The sequence below is a fragment of the Geotrypetes seraphini genome, chromosome 9, assembly GCF_902459505.1.
Source record: "Geotrypetes seraphini chromosome 9, aGeoSer1.1, whole genome shotgun sequence".
Taxonomy (NCBI): Eukaryota; Metazoa; Chordata; class Amphibia; order Gymnophiona; family Dermophiidae; genus Geotrypetes; species Geotrypetes seraphini.
The window spans coordinates 71297764-71317579 of record NC_047092.1 but is presented as its reverse complement, the minus strand read 5'-3'; the positions used below and the strand labels follow the sequence as shown (position 1 = coordinate 71317579).

The following is a 19816-nucleotide window of genomic DNA, read 5'->3' as shown; positions in this document are numbered from 1 at the left end:
GTTTATACAATTACAGTTCCTGTTGCTTTTCTTACCCACATTGCTTGCTTGTCTTACTTTCCGTCGATGGGGGGGGCCCGCGTTGCCAATCAGGGTGGGGCCCGCGTTGCCGATCGATGCTGGAGGGGCCCATCTCTGTTTGGAAAAAACAATGTTGATGCCCTCCTTCATCGGGCCCCCCCTGACCATTTCGGGCCCTAGGCACAAGCCTACTTGGCCTATTGATTAATCCTGCCCCGCCTCCCCCTCTTGAAGGGAAATCACATGTACTATCAACAGTGTGTATACTGATTCTCTTGGGGTAAAGAGGTAGAGCTGTGGATAAATCCAGAGTAGTCTAGCTCAGGTACATGTTGGGATTTTATTTTGCAAAACTGTATGTGTTTATACTGTTAATTATGATATTTAAAATACTTGCAGCACTATGGCCCATGGGATTTAAGGGGAACCCTGGTTTCCCTTTGAAAACTATGTATCTGACAGGCCATGGATACAAAGCATCCATGAGGTGTAATAAACTTTTTGGAGAATAGCACAATGAAATTTAAAGCAAGCCATATTATTCTTTCTACATGGTAATGAGTTTGAATTTAACATGTTTGCACGCAATGCATTTCATTACTATTTCATTTCCTTTAGGCTGGCAAGCTGGGTTATCACTGAATAATGTACATTTCCACAATTAATTTGCCATATCAACAAATAACACACGCTTTATGGCAATAATACAGCTTAGCAGATAGATTCCTAAATTATTCCAGGCATTTAATAAAAAGACACATGCAAATTAGTCTCAGCTGCTCAGAATTATACCTCATATATTCCCTTCAACTGAGAATTTATTCCCAAAATACTGTTTTTATTTTCTCCTGCTGAGACTTTCAAACTTACTGAGAAGCCTGACTTTCCTTTAAGGCTGAAGTGATAAGCCCCTTTAATACAATGCAGTACCTCAGTACAGCCAACCCCCAATCCAACTATGCTGAAATGCCATATTAAACCCTTGACTTATACTTCTTAAGAATGTTACAAAACAATCAAGATTACTGCAATGAGATAGAATAAAACCTTTTGCTACTATTTTCAGGTCCAATTTTCCCACTGAAATGGTGTGCACTACATATTTCTGTGTGAAAAATGTCAGGCTCCCTTAGTCAAACTGTATGTTTCAAAGGATCCCTAAATGAACCACAAATGATACAAACCTCTACTGGTACAGAATTTAACTGGACATATCTGCAAATTTTAACACATCATTGCTATTTGTCGATCTTATCAGATTGAAACTAATAAGAAAGTGACTATGGCAGATGCATAATTTTGAACATCCCTCAGATGATTCATACTGTTTTAAAAGTGAGGCCCCAAAGATTTAGGGCTCCTTTTACTAAGCTGCGGTAGCGTTTTTACCGCACGCTGCAGATTAGCGCATGCTGCCCCCCACGCTATGCGGAAAAACTAATGCCAGCTCAATGGAGGCGTTAGCGTTTAGCGCGTGCTAAAACCACTACCGCAGCTTAGTAAAAGGAACCCTTAAAAGGCAAGTCTATAGCTTTCTGCAGGTAAATTCACAGAAAAGCAATACTTACGCATGTAAGTGCACTATGTGCTATTCTTTAAGGTTAAGATGTCAACAACTCAGCCCCGGACTTGAATTCAAACTTCACTTTATTGATGGTAGCACTGCAAAGACTCGAAGACTCAAAACTTGACAGTGTTTTGGCACCTATGCCTTTGTCAAGAGTCTCTAAGGCTGATCTAAGGCCGTTTACGGGTGATCCTTAGCTCTGCTTAGGACACCAGAAATTTTGCTGCTTGCTTTCACAATTGATCTTGTGATTAATGCCTTATTTCTATAATAGAGGATCAGCCTTAGAGACTCTTGCCCCTTAATTCTATCAAAAGTACTGAAAATTGTGAGTGCAAATTTGGGCACACAGCCAATTTGAGAGCACAATTTAACTGAACAAAAAGCTTTTTTGTGCCACTAATTGGCATTTTAACAAGTTATTATTGGCACCAAGTAGAATCAATTACCCATGTAAATTTAGGCATGGGATCCACACCTACATTTTATGCTCAAATGAAAAAAGGGGGTGCGGAACGGGCATGTCATGCGCATAGTTATAAATTAAGGATATCTTTATCTAAATTTAGGTACGGGTATTTTTGCCACATTCTTATTGGTGCAAATGGCTGTAACAAAAGTTAGGAATGGTTCCTGGGCAAGTGGGCAAAAGCACTTTACTATAAACCACGCCTAACTTTAAGCATGGTTTATAGAATAGTATTTTTAAGTTGCCATATATAGAATTTACGCATTAGTGACTTGCTAGACTGTCAATTAGTCAGCTGAAGAATAATTCCATGTTTGAAAAAATACATTTCTTGAGCCGTCTAACCTCTCAGCTTGCGATTGATATGTCTACTTCCAACAACGACGTGCTACTCTGTTGGAATATTTGAAAATGAATATAACACTCTTACAAAGCATAGGAAAGATATATATATATATATAAAAATCTCTGAACTCCCAGAGAGCAATTTCAACTGTTGGAACCATTGTTAAGAAATGGAAATTTTATAGAACTGCTGTAGTCAAGGCAAAATCTTAAAAACCGAGAAAAAAAATGCTGACAACTGTTTAAAAAAAAACAACACCTAATCAGATATGCAATACAGAAACTACAGATTACAGCAAATAAACTGGAGAAGATGTCCATAGGTCCACAGTTCAGCACTGTTTACACAGCAATGATCTTAATGAGAGTGTTCTCAGGAAGAAAAAAAAACCCTTTTCTACCATCTCATCACAGAAGTCATCTTAGTATGGTAAAGAAAATTTTAATAAGCCTGAAACTGTTTGGAATACAGCTTGTTGGATTCAGGAAACAAAATTTGAACTATTTGGTCACAATTGCATAAGATGTATTTGGGGAAAAAAGGCTGAAGCATGTGAAGTCAAGAATTACTTTGGTACATGTTAAGCACGGGAGTGGATCAATTATGCTTTGTGGTTGTAGCTATGGTTATTTATTTATTTATTTTAGGTATTTAAATGCCGCCTATCAAAATTATCTAAGCGGTTTACAGTTAGGTACTCAAGCATTACCCTTATCAATCCCAGTGGGCTCATAATCTATCTAAACGTACCAGAGACATTAATTAATTATTTATTTAAAACATTCATATCTTGCAGAACCAAAAACCTATGCGGGTTACAGAAGAAAGCACATAAACAAAGGTGAACAAATATACACAGATGTTAAAATACTAACATACAATTCTTAAACTGTTGTGTTGTGGCTGTGTGTCAGTTAGTAACACAATAAATATTGTACATGTGGAAGGAATAATGGATTCAACTAAATATCAACAAATCTTAGAAGCTAATGTCCCACAGTCATTGAAGAAAGTGAAGCTGAAAACAGGTAGACTTTTTTTTCAATAAGACAATGATCTGGGGGGGAGGGGGAAACCTCAAAATCAACCATGAATTACTTACATGAAAGAAAGATGAAGATTTTGGAATGACTTTCACAGACCCCAGACTTGAACATTATCAAAATCCGTGGAGAGATCTCAAACATGGAATGCAATATAAGAACATTTCAGACTAGAAGATTTCTGCAAGGAAGAAGGGGAGGGGGAGGGGGAGGGATTTTATATTTAGCTCACAAGTGGGAACAACTCCAAAACCAAGAACAGAGAGCTCTTAGCTAGTTAAAAGAAAGATTTGGAAGCTGTCATTCCTCCCAAGTGTTACAAAGTGCAGACTAAAATGGTATACATGCTTTTACATCTGTCATTTTGAGTGTTTTCTTATTTTGAATCCCTAAAAATGCGCAAATATGTTGTGTTTAACTTTGTACCTTGCAAAGGCTATGTCAGCTCTGTTCTCTTAGGGGCCATTTTATTAAAGTTTATTTTGTGCTAAATGCTAAGAAGCCAACTTTATAGCTATGGGCTTCTTAGCATTTAGCACACACTAAGCTTTAGTAAAAAAAAGTCCCTTTAAGATTTGTTGACACTTTTGCATACAAAGCTAAAGGAGACAAGGAAATCCACAATACAGTAAAACAAAGTGTGTAGGAGTACCTTCACATAGGTAATATAAATAACTAAGGGAAAGATTCTCAACACTTAATGGCAAAATCCGATGGGCTGCTACTGAGGTCGCTATTGTAATGATTTCAAAAAGGCAAGTCATTCTCAAAAGAACTCGCATGCAAATGAGATTTGTGGATGTTCACGTAGGCTCGTTAAATTTACTTGAGATGAGTTGCTGGCGGTAGCGATCAGCATATGCACAGAATGCACACGCATACAGTGGAACCTTGGTTTACGAGCATAATTTGTTCCAGAAGCATGCTTGTAAACCAATTTACTCCTATATCAGAGTTTCCTCATAGAAAGTAAGGTAAACTCATTTGATTCGTTTCACCTCCCATTCCCCCCCCACCGGCCACCAGCGCTGCTCCACCCCACCTCACCACTTCCCCAAAAGACCCCTCCCCCCACCCCCGAGGCCACTTGTGCGCTTCCATATCTCCCCCCGCGAACCGGCATGGCCCCCCAGCCCACAAACACTGCCCCCCCCTGTGAACCTGCATCTCCCCCCTCGCGAATGCCCCCCCCCCGTGCAAACTGGAATTCCCCGCCCGCCCAAACTGAAAGCTTACTCCCCAATGTGGCACCGACATGCAGCACCAACCCACAGGAGGTGCCGGTGCCCAAAGATCATGCCTCTCCTCCGACTGGGCCTTGAGCATCTGCGCATGATCAAGGCCTTCTGGCTCCCACCTCTCTCTGAAATTCTCGGATAGAACGAGAGCCAGAAGACCTTGAGCATGCGCAGATGCTCAAGGCTCAGTCGGAGGAGAGGCACGATCTTCGGGCACTGGCACCGGCATCTCCTGTGGGTTGGTGCTGAGTGCCGTTGCCACACTGGGGGGTAAGCTTTCAGTTTGGGTGGGCAGGGATGCCAGTTCGCATGGGGGGGCGGGCGTTTGCGAGGAGGGGTGATGCCGGTTCGCGGGGAGGGCAGCATTTGTGGGTGGGGGGACTCACAAATCGAGTCAATGCTCGGTTTTGCCAGTCACGATTTGCAAGAATGTTTTGCTGGTCTTGCAAAACACTCACAAACTGATGCACTCATAAAACAAGGTTTGAATATTAAAAAAAAAAAAAAATAAATCAAAGAACAGCAGGACAGATGCCCACTCTCTCCCACCACGCTTGCACAATCTCCGTACACCCAACCCTGACAATGGGAGAGATGCCCACTCTCTCCCGCCGCATCACACAGCCCCCTCCGACACACACCCCTCCCTGGCAGTGGAAGGAATGCCCACTCCTACCACCATCACACAACCTTCCAACACCCACCTCTGGCAATGGGAGAGATGCTTATTCCCTCCCACCATGTCACATAACCCCTCCGCGACACTACTACTCCCTTTCACCCTACAGTGGGAGGGATGCCCACTCCCTCCCGCTGTGGCCCAACCCCCAACTCCCCATGCCCCCACAACCCTCCCTACAATATTGACCAAGTCTGGCCAAAGGAATGCCTATCGCCTCCGGTTGGCAGGCCTGCCTCTTACAAAATGGTGGGCCTGCCCCTTCCCAGTGCATCCTCGGATGCGCTGTGGAGGGGCCTAAAGCTCTGATTGTCCCAGGCACTTAAGGACCCTCATAGGAAGGTAGGGAGGGGTGGGGGGCATCGGGGGCACAGAGGAAGTTGTCATGGGGGGTTGAGCGATGGCGGAAGGGGAGGTAGTAGCGTCAGGGGATTGTGTGACAAAGCAGGAGGGAGTGGGCATCTGTCCCGCTGCTAAAAGTGGGTGTTGGGAGGGTGTGCGACGGTAGCAGAAGGGAGTGGGCATCCCTTCTTTTGCCAGAGGACGGTGTTTCTAGGGGTTGTGCTACACGGCAGGATAGAGTGTGCATCCCTCCCGCTGCAAGGGGTGGCTGTCTGGAGGTTGTGCAAATGTGGCAAATGTTGTGCAAATGTTTTGAAAATGAGCCTCACAATCTGGCAGCTAAAACTAATGAACTTCTTGCAATATTGACAAACTTTAATTTTGACTAATACAACTGTTTTTTACCCCCCCCCCCTTTTTATTTTACAAAACCATGAAAGCAGTGTTTAGCACTGGCTGACGCACTGAATGTTTCAAGTTTATTAAAGATTTGTTTGACCGCTTAATCCAATTTCTAAGCGGTTAACATAATAAAATTACACAAAAACAGGTTAAACATATTAAAACAGGGAAGACAAGTGACTTACACAAACATACGGCTACAAAAGGACAGATGGGGAAGAACTACAATAAATATAGGATAGGTACCTTATTCTCACTCATATACCGCGCACCCGTGTAAAACGCGCATACGGGTATAGCGCGCGGGAAACTGTAATTTATGTAAATAAATTTTTATATACCGCGCACACCCGTTTACCGTGCATGCCGCCCCGACTCTCCCGTCACCACCCGACTCTCCTTTCGCCCGCCCCGACTCTCCTCTCCCCCTTGAAGTCCTGTCCCCACCCTGAAAGCCTGATGACCCCCCCCCCCGACGTCCGATTCACCCCCCCGCAGGACCGTTCGCACCCCCATCCCGAAGGAGCGCTCGCACGCACTCGCACCTGCATCCACACCCCGAAGGACCACTCACACCCCCACAGCCTCCCGACCCCCCCCCCCATCATGTAGAAGTTCCTACCATTGTCCTGCTGCTTCCTCTGCCAGCGGACCCGGCCCTTCTGTGAGCCCTGCGTCTGCGCTGCTTCCTCTTCCGGCGGTCCCGCCCTTTCTCTGACGTCAGAGCAACTAAGTTGAGAAGATTGACAATAGAGTGATTCCATATTTGTACTTGTTCGTCTATGGGTGAATTGACTAATTGTTCGAGGGAGAGGTGAAAATTGGAAGATATATCAGCAGCTTTCAACTTGTTATATTTCCTAGTGATTATTGTTTTTGGTTTTAGAATACTATGATGCTTTGAAATGAGTTTTTGGAATGAAATTAAGAAATGGTCAGACCATGGAACAGGTGTAATTAAAGGTGCTGAAAAATTGTTACTTTGGGAAGAGGAGATTACCGTATTTTCGCGGATATAACGCGCACCCGTGTAAAACGCGCACACGGGTATAGCGCGCAGAAATCACGATGACATGTACAAAAACTTTTGTATACCGCGCTCACGGGTATACCGCGCATGATGCCCGACGCTCCTTTCGCCCGCCCTGACTTTCCGTGCGCTGTCCCGACTCTCCGTTCACCCCCCCTGACTTCCGTGCACTGCCCTGACTTTCCGTGCGCTGTCCCGACTCTCCGTTCACCCCCCCTGACTTTCCGTGCACTGTCCTCCTTTGAAGTCCTGTCCCCCCTTGAAGGTCTGTCCCCATCCTGAAAGCCTGATGCCCCCCCTCGACGTCCGATACATCCCCCCCCCCCCGGCAGGACCACTCGCACCCTCACCCCGAAGGACCGCCGACTCCCCAACAATATCGGGCCAGGAGGGAGCCCAAACCCTCCTGGCCACGGCGACCCCCTAACCCCACCCCGCACTACATTACGGGCAGGAGGGATCCCAGGCCCTCCTGCCCTCGACGCAAACCCCCTCCCCCCAACGACCGCCCCCCCCAAGAACCTCCGCCCGTCCCCCAGCCGACCCGCGACCCCCCTGGCCGACCCCCACGACACCCCCACCCGCCTTCCCCGTACCTTTGTGTAGTTGGGCCAGAAGGGAGCCCAAACCCTCCTGGCCACGGCGACCCCCTAACCCCACCCCGCACTACATTACGGGCAGGAGGGATCCCAGGCCCTCCTGCCCTCGACGCAAACCCCCCCCCCCCCCCACGACCGCCCCCCCCAAGAACCTCCGCCCGCCCCCCAGCCGACCCGCGACCCCCCTGGCCGACCCCCACGACCCCCCCACCCCCCTTCCCCGTACCTTTGGTAGTTGGCCGGACAGACGGGAGCCAAAACCGCCTGTCCGGCAGGCAGCCAACGAAGGAATGAGGCCGGATTGGCCCATCCATCCTAAAGCTCCGTCTACTGGTGGGGCCTAAGGCGCGTGGGCCAATCAGAATAGGCCCTGGAGCCTTAGGTCCCACCTGGGGGCGCGGCCTGAGACACATGGTCGGGTTGGGCCCATGTGCCTCAGGCCGCGCCCCCAGGTGGGACCTAAGGCTCCAGGGCCTATTCTGATTGGCCCACGCGCCTTAGGCCCCACCAGTAGGCGGAGCTTTAGGACGGATGGGCCAATCCGGCCTCATTCCTTCGTTGGCTGCCTGCCGGACAGGCGGGTTTGGCTCCCGTCTGTCCGGCCAACTACCAAAGGTACGGGGAAGGGGGGTGGGGGGGTCGTGGGGGTCGGCCAGGGGGGTCGCGGGTCGGCTGGGGGGGCGGTCGGAGGTTCTTGGGGGGGACGGTCGTTGGGGGGGGAGGGGGGTTTGCGTCGAGGGCAGGAGGGCCTGGGATCCCTCCTGCCCGTAATGTAGTGCGGGGTGGGGTTAGGGGGTCGCCGTGGCCAGGAGGGTTTGGGCTCCCTTCTTGCCCGATATTGTCGGGAAGTCGGCGGTCCTTCGGGGTGGGGGTGCGAGTGGTCCTGCCGGGGGGGGGGGATGTATCGGACGTCGGGGAGTCGGCCGGGCAAGAGGGCTTGGGCTCCCTCTTGCTCCGATCGTGGATGCGGGTGTGGGTGGGAGCGCGTGCGAGCGGTCGTTCGGGGTGGGGATGCGAGCGGTCCTGCTGGGGGGGTGAATCGGGCGTCGGGCGGGGTGGGAACTATGTTTAAAAACTTTTGTATACCGCGCTCAGGCATATAACGCGCGAGGGGTATGCGCGGTAGGTAAAAACGCGTATAACGCGCGCGTTATATCCGCGAAAATACGGTAGTGCCATATCCAAGGTATGGCCGGCTATGTGAGTTGGGTCGGTTATTAAATGACTTAGTTCTAGATCATTTAGAAAAGTAAGAAGTTCTGAAGTGAGAGTGTTGTTGGAGTCTTCAAAATGAATATTGAAGTCCCCTAAAATAATCGGATTAGCTGAAGTAACACAGAAATCCATAATTATGGATTGCAGATGGGTCATTACTGAAACATTAATGGGTGGAGGAATGTATAGCAGTAAAAAGTTTAATGAAGGAGGAGATTTGCATTTAACTTCCAAATATTCTAATGGATTGTTGTTATTCGTTGAAAATTCAAAGTCGGCTAAGATATGAGAACGATAGATTACTGCTACGCCCCCTCCTTTCTTTAATGAACGGTGGTTATATTGATGAGTATAGCCGGGGAGACAAGAGAAGGTCAAGTAGCTCTCCTCTCCTTTACTGAGCCAAGTTTCAGTGATGAAAAGAAAATCAAATTTGTTTTGTAAGATAATATCTGAAATGAGGTGATGTTTAGATTTGAGAGACCTAGAGTTAATAAGTCCAATTTTTGTAGAGTTAGTGCATGGTAAGTTAGACCCCTGATGTATCTGGATAGGTGCAAGATTGGTGAAATGTGAGTCTGCGTTAGGAGGGTCAAGAGGAATGGTTATTGGGCGATGGCCCCAATGAACAGGAATAGGAAGATAAGGGACAGACATGCTAAAGAATGAATTGCCTAATAAAAGAAGTAAAACAAAACTTGTGTATTTGAAGGTGAAATAAGACAGTATGGAGGCACACTTAGGAGGCGCACAAAGGAGCACACTAAGGAGCAGGACCTGCTCCTTAGGTGTGCTCCTTTGGCGCGCGCCTTTGCGGCATGCACGAGTGGGCGGGGTCAGCAGCGCCGCCGTTTTGCAGCGGCGAAGGAAGAGGTTGGTAGAGGCCTAAAAAAATAAAAGTAGCAGATAAATAAAACAGTTTAAAAGATCAGACAACCTAGAAACTTAAGACATAAAAAATATTTAAAAGGCTTGATTAAACTTACAGTTAAATGAACAAATTCAAAATAAGTCACAAACAACAATAACACAGCTGTTCTTTGTTGCTCTTTGACGACTGTTTTTTAACCCCCCTTTTTAAAAAAAAAATTTTGACAGCGTTTAGCACTGGCTGGCGTGCTGAATGCTCTTTGCTGCTCCTTGCCGACTTTGGATGTGTAGAGTCTGCGTGTGTTGCAAATTTTATTGCACACAGCAACACTGCTGAGGTCTGAGAGAGGATGATTTAAGAATATGTAAGACTGCTATTCAAGGTAATGCTGAATGAATACGACTTTGCTGCTCCCAACACTCATAGGACTCCTTTTACTAAGCTGTGATAGCGTTTTAGTGCGTGCAGAATTTTAGCGTGCGCTAAACCCACGCTATGTGGCTAGAACACCAGCTCAATGCTGGTGTTAGCATCTAGCGCACGGCTATTCTGCACGTGCTAAGTGTACGCTAAAACCGCTAACGCAGCTTAGTTAAAGGAGCCCATAGAGTTCTATGAGCATCGGGAGCAGCACATTAAGCGCACCGGCCTGTACTAAAATCCACTTTCACGGTTTTGTAAAGAGGGGAGGGTGGGGGTTAATTAACACTGTATTCCAAGGAGTTAAAAGTTAATATCAGATCCCATAGAAAAATGCCCAAATTTTCCAAAGGCCCGGAACTTGTACCAAGATCATTAAGAATTGTCAAACTGTGAGACCAAAGTCCATCAAGCCCATCATCCTGTTCTCATCAATGACTAATCTAGGTCACAAGTACTCACCATGATCCCAGAGAACAGACCCATGACTTTTAGGTCATAACCACAGATAAGCAGTGGTTTTCTCAAATCTACATGTCTAATAGCAGCTTAATAACTTTTTCTCTAGGAATTTGTTTTTTAACTCAGGGTAATGGCTTCACTATATCCACCAACAAGAAATTCTGCAATTTAATTGGGAATTATAATAAATACCTTCTACAATTTCATTTTAAATGTACTACCTTCTAGCTTCCTGAAATATCCCTTACTACTATTTAGAAGAATAAAAAACCATTGCCCACTAACCTATCCCAAACAACTCATGATTTTACAGACCTCTATCGTACAGTATCTTTTCTTGGCAATCTTTTCTCTAGGCTGAAGTTTTAACCTGTTTAGCTTTTCCTCAAATATAATAAATATGGTACTTGTAATAATATTTTGCATAGATATTAGATAATATTATAGATGGTACAAAGCCAGGAAAGACACACAGCCACAAAGGTTGAAACTGTTTATAAAAAGGTATACAGATGCATACATGGCCCTTTTAAACTGTTCCAAGGTAGAAGTAACTTTGTGTATGCATGCGTCAGAAAGAATTGGCACAAATGCTCATATTTTGCAAAAGATATGAAAAAAGTATAGATTCTACTGCTCTGCCCGTGTTTCATCCCCAGGGGATAAAATGCCTATACTTGTCCATACAATGGCTCCGTGCCAGTAATATATAAAAGCAGATACTGTTTTCTGAGTGTCTACTTTTATGTAAGTTATGTATAACTCCAGATAATTTTATAAGTGCCTACTTAAGTAAAATATGATTTCATAAGCTAAAGTGACTTATAAAATTATCCCAGAGAAACTGTTAATGTAGACTCATAAATCTGCCTCAACTCACCTGTGTTGTTTTGCTCACATAGAGCAATATTTATGAATAAATTCTCTTTCTAGTTTTAATCTGATTCACATGAGTAATTGGCAAGGTGTCCTTGAACAGTTCCTCCGCTCCAAAGCATTCCAGAAATTGTGTTAAATTTAAACTATTCTGAATCCTCTCAATATATTTAGACAAAGTCAAATAATATATTTTACAAGTTGGAGAGACAGCTGTCCCTGATATCTTGAAAACTTCCTGGAGGCAGCATTTGAATATGTCAATAACTGACGAAGGAAAAAAAAAGAAGTTTTGGAAAATTAAGAAGATGCAAGTTATTTCTCCTGTTAGAATGACTGATAACCTCACATTTTCCATGAAGGACACAGTTACTATTCTTTATGGAATTATCCTTTGCTTGGACTGAGGCTTGGAGCAGGGAAATCTGACCTTGAACAGAAATAGTTTTATCACTGACCTTCAAATTATTTTCCAAATAATTTAACTGAGTACAAGGTTGCCTATCTGTGGTAGATAACTTCAGTATACTATACAACTTTAAAACATACTTCCAATCAAATTTTATTGAAGAATGGAAATCAATGTGGTAATAAAGATATTTTTCAAGTAGGCTGTGTAAACTGACAAGGGGATCCCTTCAACCCTAATTCCAACAACGCACTTGTTGTTTTATTGTCCCTTGATGCTCAATTTTTGTAAGTCTATTTGGAGTAAAATTAATAGGATATTGGAGGCTTCTAATCCACTGTCGAATGACATTGTTTTATTTGGGATTTTATTGCAACCTAAGAGTCCAACTGATTCAAAAGAAAAACAGACTGCTTCTTATTATGACGGGGTTAGCTATGCAGTTAATAACAGAAATTGGAAGAACTGGGACAGATTGAACTTTAACTTTTGGTGGGAAACTTTGTCAATATTATAGATTTGAAAGAATGAATTCTGAACAAATGGGACATAATAACAAATTTAAGGAAACATGGGGTCCATTAGCGGAATTTGTTAAAACTGGGTAATCGAATAAGCCTTTAATTCCTAATTGACCTTTACACACATTCAGGGAGGGTGGGAGGGAGGGGGAATATACTGTGTATCATTATTTGTTTGAATGTATATCCTGTTTAATGCATTAATTGATTGTATATTCTTTGCACTTTGTATTTGATTTGAAAATTAATAAAGAATTAAAAAAAAAATTCCAACAACATAAACGATTGCAGAAAATAACCACTCAGTCCGTTGAGCTTGCCTAGTCCCACTCATCCCACTGGCTTCTCTTATTAACAGATTTATAAGAAGCCTAATTATATGTAGCTTCAATTGAAATTCCTCCTTCTTCAGTGTATTGTTTATTACACAGATTTGTTATATTACTCTATCTAAAAGAAAGCCAAGGTGGTTTACAAAATTAATAAAATTATAAATAATTAACAATACCATAACATTGATAGGACAGACTTTAGTTGATTCACAATGTGCTTTCTTTGGCAATGGAAGTACAAGGCGATAGGCATCAAGGGAACATAAAGTCTGATTGAGTGTTTATGGAATAGTAAGAGGAGAGTGTCTAAATGATAGGCTTTTATAAGGAGACTTGGGGGTCATTTTCAAAACAAACACCTAAATCTGATTTGGACGTTTCAAACAAAACGTCCAAATCGGAAGTACAAAAAAAGGTCATTTCCTAAAACATCCAATTTTTTATTTTTATTAAATCATCTACTTAGACGTCTAGATCACCAGGACGTCTAGACTGCCAGAATGTCCAAAGTTATATCCAGTTTTTGACCAAAAAAAATAATCCAAGTTGGAAACATCTAAATGAGCTGCATTTGTTCATGGGAGGGGTCAGCATTATGATGTACTGGCCCCACAGACATGCCAGCAGAGCAGTAGGACGCCTTAGAGGACACTGCTATGAAAGTCACATAAAGGATGTCACATATATATCTCACCAAAACCACCTTAAAAGTTGTACTGAGCCCCCCCCTCTCCAATATCCATCTGGCTCCCACCCCAATAGCCCTTACGGCTACAGATGGTAGGAAGGGATCTATGACCACTGGGGGAATGTGGAGGGGTCAGCAGTTAATCCATTCAGTATTTATCTGGTCAGTTTGGGCACCTTTTGGGTACTTAGATGCTTCTAAAAAGGGTCTAGCTTGATATGTCTTAAGTTCCATCCAGGACATCCTGCAAAACATTTGATTATAGCTGTAGGATGTCCAAGTATAAGGCCACCCAAAGCCCAACCATATCACGCCTCCCAGCATGCCCCTTTGCTTTCTGGACACACAGTGGGTAAAATGTCCCGCTAGAAGTCCAGGAAATGAGTTTTGATTATCAGCACTTGGACGGTTTTGGCAAAAAAAAAAAAAAACCCATCCAAGTGCCGCCTTAGGTGCTTTGTTGAACATTTAGATGTTTTGATTATGAGCCCCATAGGATCTTAAACTGATAGTGAATAGGAAGCCAATGTAGAGAATACAACAATGGGATCATCCATCTAATTTATGTCTTCCTAATTATGGCTTTATTGCTTTAATTCATCTCTAAACATTTTTTTCTCTGTATGGTTTGCTCATTGATTAGTCCATAATATAGACCTATAGACCATGTGACTCTTCCATATATCTGTACAGCAGCATGTTACTTTGTAGCTCTATAGATTTAGCAGTACTAGGAGTAATTATCCTGTGTGTCCCTTTAAGGATATTTCAGGTGTCAGAGTGTGACCAGCTCCACGATTTCTCCTTACCATATTTTTCTTTTCATTCTACAATCTTGGGTGGAAAAGTATACAAGATCCTCACTTAGTTCTCTACAGTAGCTATTCCTCCCATAGTTAACCACATATCTCTTGTGACACACTTATCCCTTGCTCTAACCAGCAGAGGGATTAGTTGTGTTGAGATCTGGCCTGTCGGCGTGGCCTCCTCAGGTAGGAGGAAGGCTTTCCAGGTTACCACAGACCTAGGCTCCGGCCTAGTCTGCAAGGCCACACTGAGAGTAGTTAGTAAAAGAATGTTCTTGGACTTTATTAAACCCGGGGGTCTGAATACCATCAGCCAACCGCATGGAGTGAAAAAACATAAACACAAAATGTCTTGTAGTTGTCAGAATGGCTTGAGCTACAAATGTGACATACAGTCTCAATTCCCTGGACTTTGCTAGTCCAAATATAGTCCTCTTCACCAGGGTTTAAAGTAAATGAAATACCATGAAAATAAACTTTCAAACTTTGCTAATTTATTGTGGAAACAGGCAGCGCAATTGTAGTTACCAACTTGGCAATTGGATTCCACAAACGTTTCAGCTCACCTAACTGAGACACGGGTATGCTTTGCAGAGCAGGCTTCAAAGCTCATTAATATCTGCTGGGCTTCCTAGAAGGAACACAGCAGGGCATTAGATAAGCTGTAAACTTTACTTAGGCTTTTAGGGGAGCTTTCACACAAGCATAGATAAAGTTCATTGAACATACACTGCCCTCCAGGCCGTCCCACAGTGAAAGGGAGAGATTCCCCTGCACTCTCTAATCAAGGCTAGCTGGTCTCAGGTTACAGAGAGCCAGCGCGTAATCATAGCCTTGCTTTATTCCCCTTGGGAACTAACCTCCATGTCAGTATGGAAATAGCCAGCTTCCAGCAGTGGTTCAGAGACATCCATTGCCTCTCCTTGCTCAGCAGCAACTGGGGTTAAGCTGAGGCAGTTCTCGGTCATATCTACGTCCTCACTGCTGTGGGTTGGAGGAGAGAGACTTCTTCCCTCATCTGCATCAAGGCATTGCTGCTTTTCTTGCCACTGCCTGAGCTCGTTAGCTCTAGCTCCGTCCCTGCTCTCCTTACTGTGATCCCATGCTCTGCTTTTATGTGGGTTAAAGCCCCACCCTTCTCTCCTAGGAACAGCAGTGTTGGGCAGGAAATCCCTAGGGAAATAATTCAGATTTCTCCTGGGCTGGTAATGAGCATATCTTCCAGCATTGGGACTCCACTTCTCAATAAAAGTCCCTCAGGCTTTCTGGTGTACCTGCCCGGAACTGGTGCTCTCTGCTGGGTATTCCTATGCTCATACCTCTCCTGACCTACCTCACGGTCTGAGGGGTAGTCAGCCAATTCCACAACTTCACTTTTAACCTGATCAGCTCTTCTGACCAGGGACCATGTTCTGCTTTTATCCCTTACAGGGACAAAGCTGGCTACAGGTTTTGTCACACTCTGTAGTAATCTAAATAACATACAAGTAGGTGGTGATTTTTTATAACGGCTATAGGGCTGGCATATATGTTCAATTTCATACTTTAAATGTGTGTTTTCAGCCACTTTTGCTAGTATTCTGTAAAGAACAGTAGGCAACCTCTTATAGAATTGCCCTCCCCCTGTCCTAGGTGCTGTTGAATCAGGTCTGCACATTATTATTGCTTACATACTGTATACCACAAATGAATTGAGAAAGATAGCAAATGAATTCAAAGTTGTCAAAATTGTTCTCCCTCACTTTTTTTTTTTTTTAATTAATCTTTTTATTGAGCAAAAGTTGAACAACCAAACAAGAGGTAGAGACCGCACTCCATTACGAGCACAAAAGGCTCGAAAAGCAAAATATGAAAATATACATCAACTGGATGTGCTAATGCACAGAAACAATACAAGTATGAGTAATACATAACAGCACACATAGCTCGACAAATAGATCGAGTGCAAATCAAAATAGAGGGTATCCTATAACCACTGCCCAACAGGAATTTTTCAATTTTTCCACCCAGATCACCCCAAGCACCCCTCCACAACCCAACCCCCTCCCCAGAGTGTGACATTGGAGTAGACAAAGTTCACAAAGGACAGCTTGAGGCCTAACCTATCAACAAAAGAAAAGAACAAGAGATAGAGCAGATTAGATGACCAACTAATCCAGTACCCCCCTCCTCCAAGCCTTAATTACGAATTAAGGAGAAGGCTTCTCACCCTATGTGGTAAGGAGGCCCAATACACTACCCAAATATCCTGAAATTTCTTCCAGCCACCCAGCTTCCCACCCGAGCTAGTTCGAAGATAAACTGTTTCCACTGGCCCACAGAAGGAGTAGCTGCCATCCGCCAGAACACAAAGATCACCTTCTTAGCTAGCAGTAATGCCTTAGACACCAAAAGTCAGTGACCGCCAGACAAACCCCCCAGAGCACTCCCAACATAAAAAAGGGCAAGCAGCGGCATACAAACAGGCAGGAAGGGCAACAAGGACACAAGAAAAGCTCATACTCTAGCCCAGAAACGTTGTATGTTAGGGCAGGTCCAAAACAAATGCCCCAACGTGGTGCGAGTTTGACCACATTTGATACAAGCATCCCGCTCAGCAAACCCAGCCTTAAATGCCCATCAGGGAGAAATAAAAGCTCTATGGAAAAACTTATATTCCTGTTCCCTATGAGACATATTACAAGAGACCACAGCAACATGCCAAAACCCCTGAGAAATAACATCGGAGGCTATAGCAACAGTTAAATCCACGCTCCAAGCCTGCGCCAAATTATGGGATAGGGTATCAGGGGGAAGAGCCAAAAGAGTAGAAGTATAATAGCATAACCATTCAGAAATAGCAGCAGTCAGAGCAGAACTATCCAAGCTAGATATATAATGTTGAAGCTGGAAGTACCCAAACATATCCAAAGAGTCCAAATCAAAAATGAACATAAATTCCGAGGGAGTGAGGATACAACCACTTTCATATAAAACATCTCCTACCCGTTTAATACTCTTATCATGCCAAACATGAAAATACGAGTCTCACTCTCCAGAAAAAAATCCGGGTTCCCCGCTATGGGCAAAAAATGGGGATACACAAAAATTCAATTTCAAGGCCTTACACAGCAATTTCTAGCGCCATTGCATATAGGACCAAACCACATGATCTTTCAGAAAAGTAGACAAGTGAGAGGAGGTAGCATGAAGAAGGTATAACCCCGAGCGGGGAGTCAGCATATACCGTTCGAGTGAGAAATTAAGGGAAATAGACATTTCAAGACACCAATCTTGCAACATCTGCAGTCCACAAGCTAAATTATATATCCAAAGGTCCAAAAGACCGAAACCCCCCTCCCCATGCACCAAGAGAATCAGCATTTGTAATGGTAACCAGGGCCACATACCCCCCAAAGAAATGCCCGAAGTTATTTATGCAAAACATCCAGATCACGGCATTTGAGCTATACAGTCAAAGTCTGCAAAAGATATAGCCAGCGAGGAACCAGCATCATATTATATGGTGACGGGACAAAAGCACAATAGGCAAAGCTGCCGTTAGGGGGGGTGTAAACCCCCCCCCCCCCCCCCCGCATTATACAGAAAACTTAACTTTTCCCCTAAAAAATAGGGAAAATGTTAAGTTTTCTCTATAATGGGGGTTACAACCCCCCAAAACCACCCTCAACGGCAGCGCGAACACTATTAAGTAAACTGGGGGGGTTCCCCCTCACACACCCCGTCGGAGCTCTTTAAAATAAACTTTTATGGCAGCACACTTGAGTCTTGCGCTCAACTGTCTGCTCTCTAATATCGGTGCCGCTTTGTCCCATGCGCTTATGACTGTGAACCATAATATATAGATCAGGGATCTCAAAGTCCCTCCTTGAGGGCCGCAATCCAGTCGGGTTTTCAGGATTTCCCCAATGAATATGCATTGAAAGCAGTGCATGCACATAGATCTCATGCATATTCATTGGGGAAATCCTGAAAACCCGACTGGATTGTGGCCCTCAAGGAGGGACTTTGAGACCCCTGATATAGATAGATACAACCTGTCAACGACAGAAGGAGGGAGTCCCACAGCCGCAAGCTCCCAATAGATGTTTTAAATAATGGGCCCACATTAAAATCATATAACTTCCCCAGGTCTGAAGGGATATAACAACCCAAATATTTGACCTCAATGGGTGCCTCCTTCAAGAGAAAGTTAGGCCAAACTACGGGTACAGTGAGATATAGAGACATAGCTTCTGATTTAGAAACATCGAGCTTTAACCCAGAGACCTCACCAAAACTATGGAACAATTCCAATAAGACAGACAAAGTATCCTCTGGTCGAATGCGGATCACAATAATATCATCCACAAAAGCCAGACAGCGTATCGAAGACTCGTCCACCTCTACCCCCGACAACGGGGGATGCTGTCTGATCTGTATCAATAAGGGTTCAAGAAACAAAATATATAATAAAGGGGAGAGCGGGCAACCTTGCCGCATCCCCCTCCCTAACGGGAATACCAGAGAAACTTGACCATTGACTAAGACCGCAGCCGCTGGATTAGAATATAAAGTTTGTACGGCACACAAGAAGAATCCTGTAATCCCATAGCGTTCTAGTAAAGGAAAGAGAAAGGCCCACTCAACCCACTCGAATGCCTTCTCGGAGTCAAAACTAATGACCAGAGAAGGCATGCGGTGAAAATCACAATGAGCCATAGCCAATAATAACTTACGGCCATTATGCCCCACCCGACGACCCTTCACAAAACCAACTTGATCCTCAGCCACCAACTGTGGAATTATAAGAGCCAAGCGGTCCACCAAGATTTTAGCCAAAATCTTCAGGACCACATTTATTAATGAGATGGGGGTGATAAGATTCAAATAGACTGGGATCTTTACCTGGCTTAGGCAGAATTGTTATTAATGCTTGATTAGATATTGCATGAAACTGACCCTTCTCAATAGCCTGTCGATATAACCGGCAGAGCGGGTCAGCTATGTGTCCCCTAAGGAGCCGAGAAAACTCTCCACTAAATAGGTGTTTTATGACCCAAAATCATATACAGGAATGATAAAGAAACAATCACGTATCCAATCTAATACCCTTCTCAATGTATTTTTAACTTCTTGAAACTATCACAAAATCATTGAAGAATATCTTCCAGCTCATTTAAAGCACTTTAAACTGTATTAAGGGGAGAGCCTCAGATCCCCGTGCATTGCTAGACTGTGCACCTGCACTGGAAAGGGAATGATTCCTCACTGGCTCTGGATCCCCCTCCTGTCCTGCTATAACACCACTTGAGTACATCAAAAAAATTTTGAACTTAATAATACTGAAAATCAAGTTACTTAGCTGCAGGGCAGGGTTAATTAATGATTCAAAAATGTTACTGCATCCCCACCAGTCCTCGCCGACGTCCAGCTAGCTGCCGTTTCGCCCTCAAGCTGCGTCAGGGCTCCGGACCAATATTGCGGCGTGCTATTTTGCT

The 19816-nt window shown here is 44.2% G+C and overlaps 1 protein-coding gene across 11 annotated transcripts in view; it reads right to left on the bottom strand.

The window, feature by feature from the left end:
• SLC16A7 (solute carrier family 16 member 7) overlaps positions 1-19816 on the bottom strand; it is a 323799-nt gene that overhangs the window by 158208 nt on the left and 145775 nt on the right. For 3 of the 11 annotated variants that reach the window (XM_033959547.1, XM_033959551.1, XM_033959546.1), the window contains exon 3: positions 3506-3627. The exons of the other annotated variants lie outside the window; for them this stretch is intronic. The gene's annotated coding sequence lies outside the window, so the exon portion shown is untranslated. The remainder of the gene's footprint in view (positions 1-3505; positions 3628-19816) is intronic. 11 annotated transcript variants of the gene reach the window in all.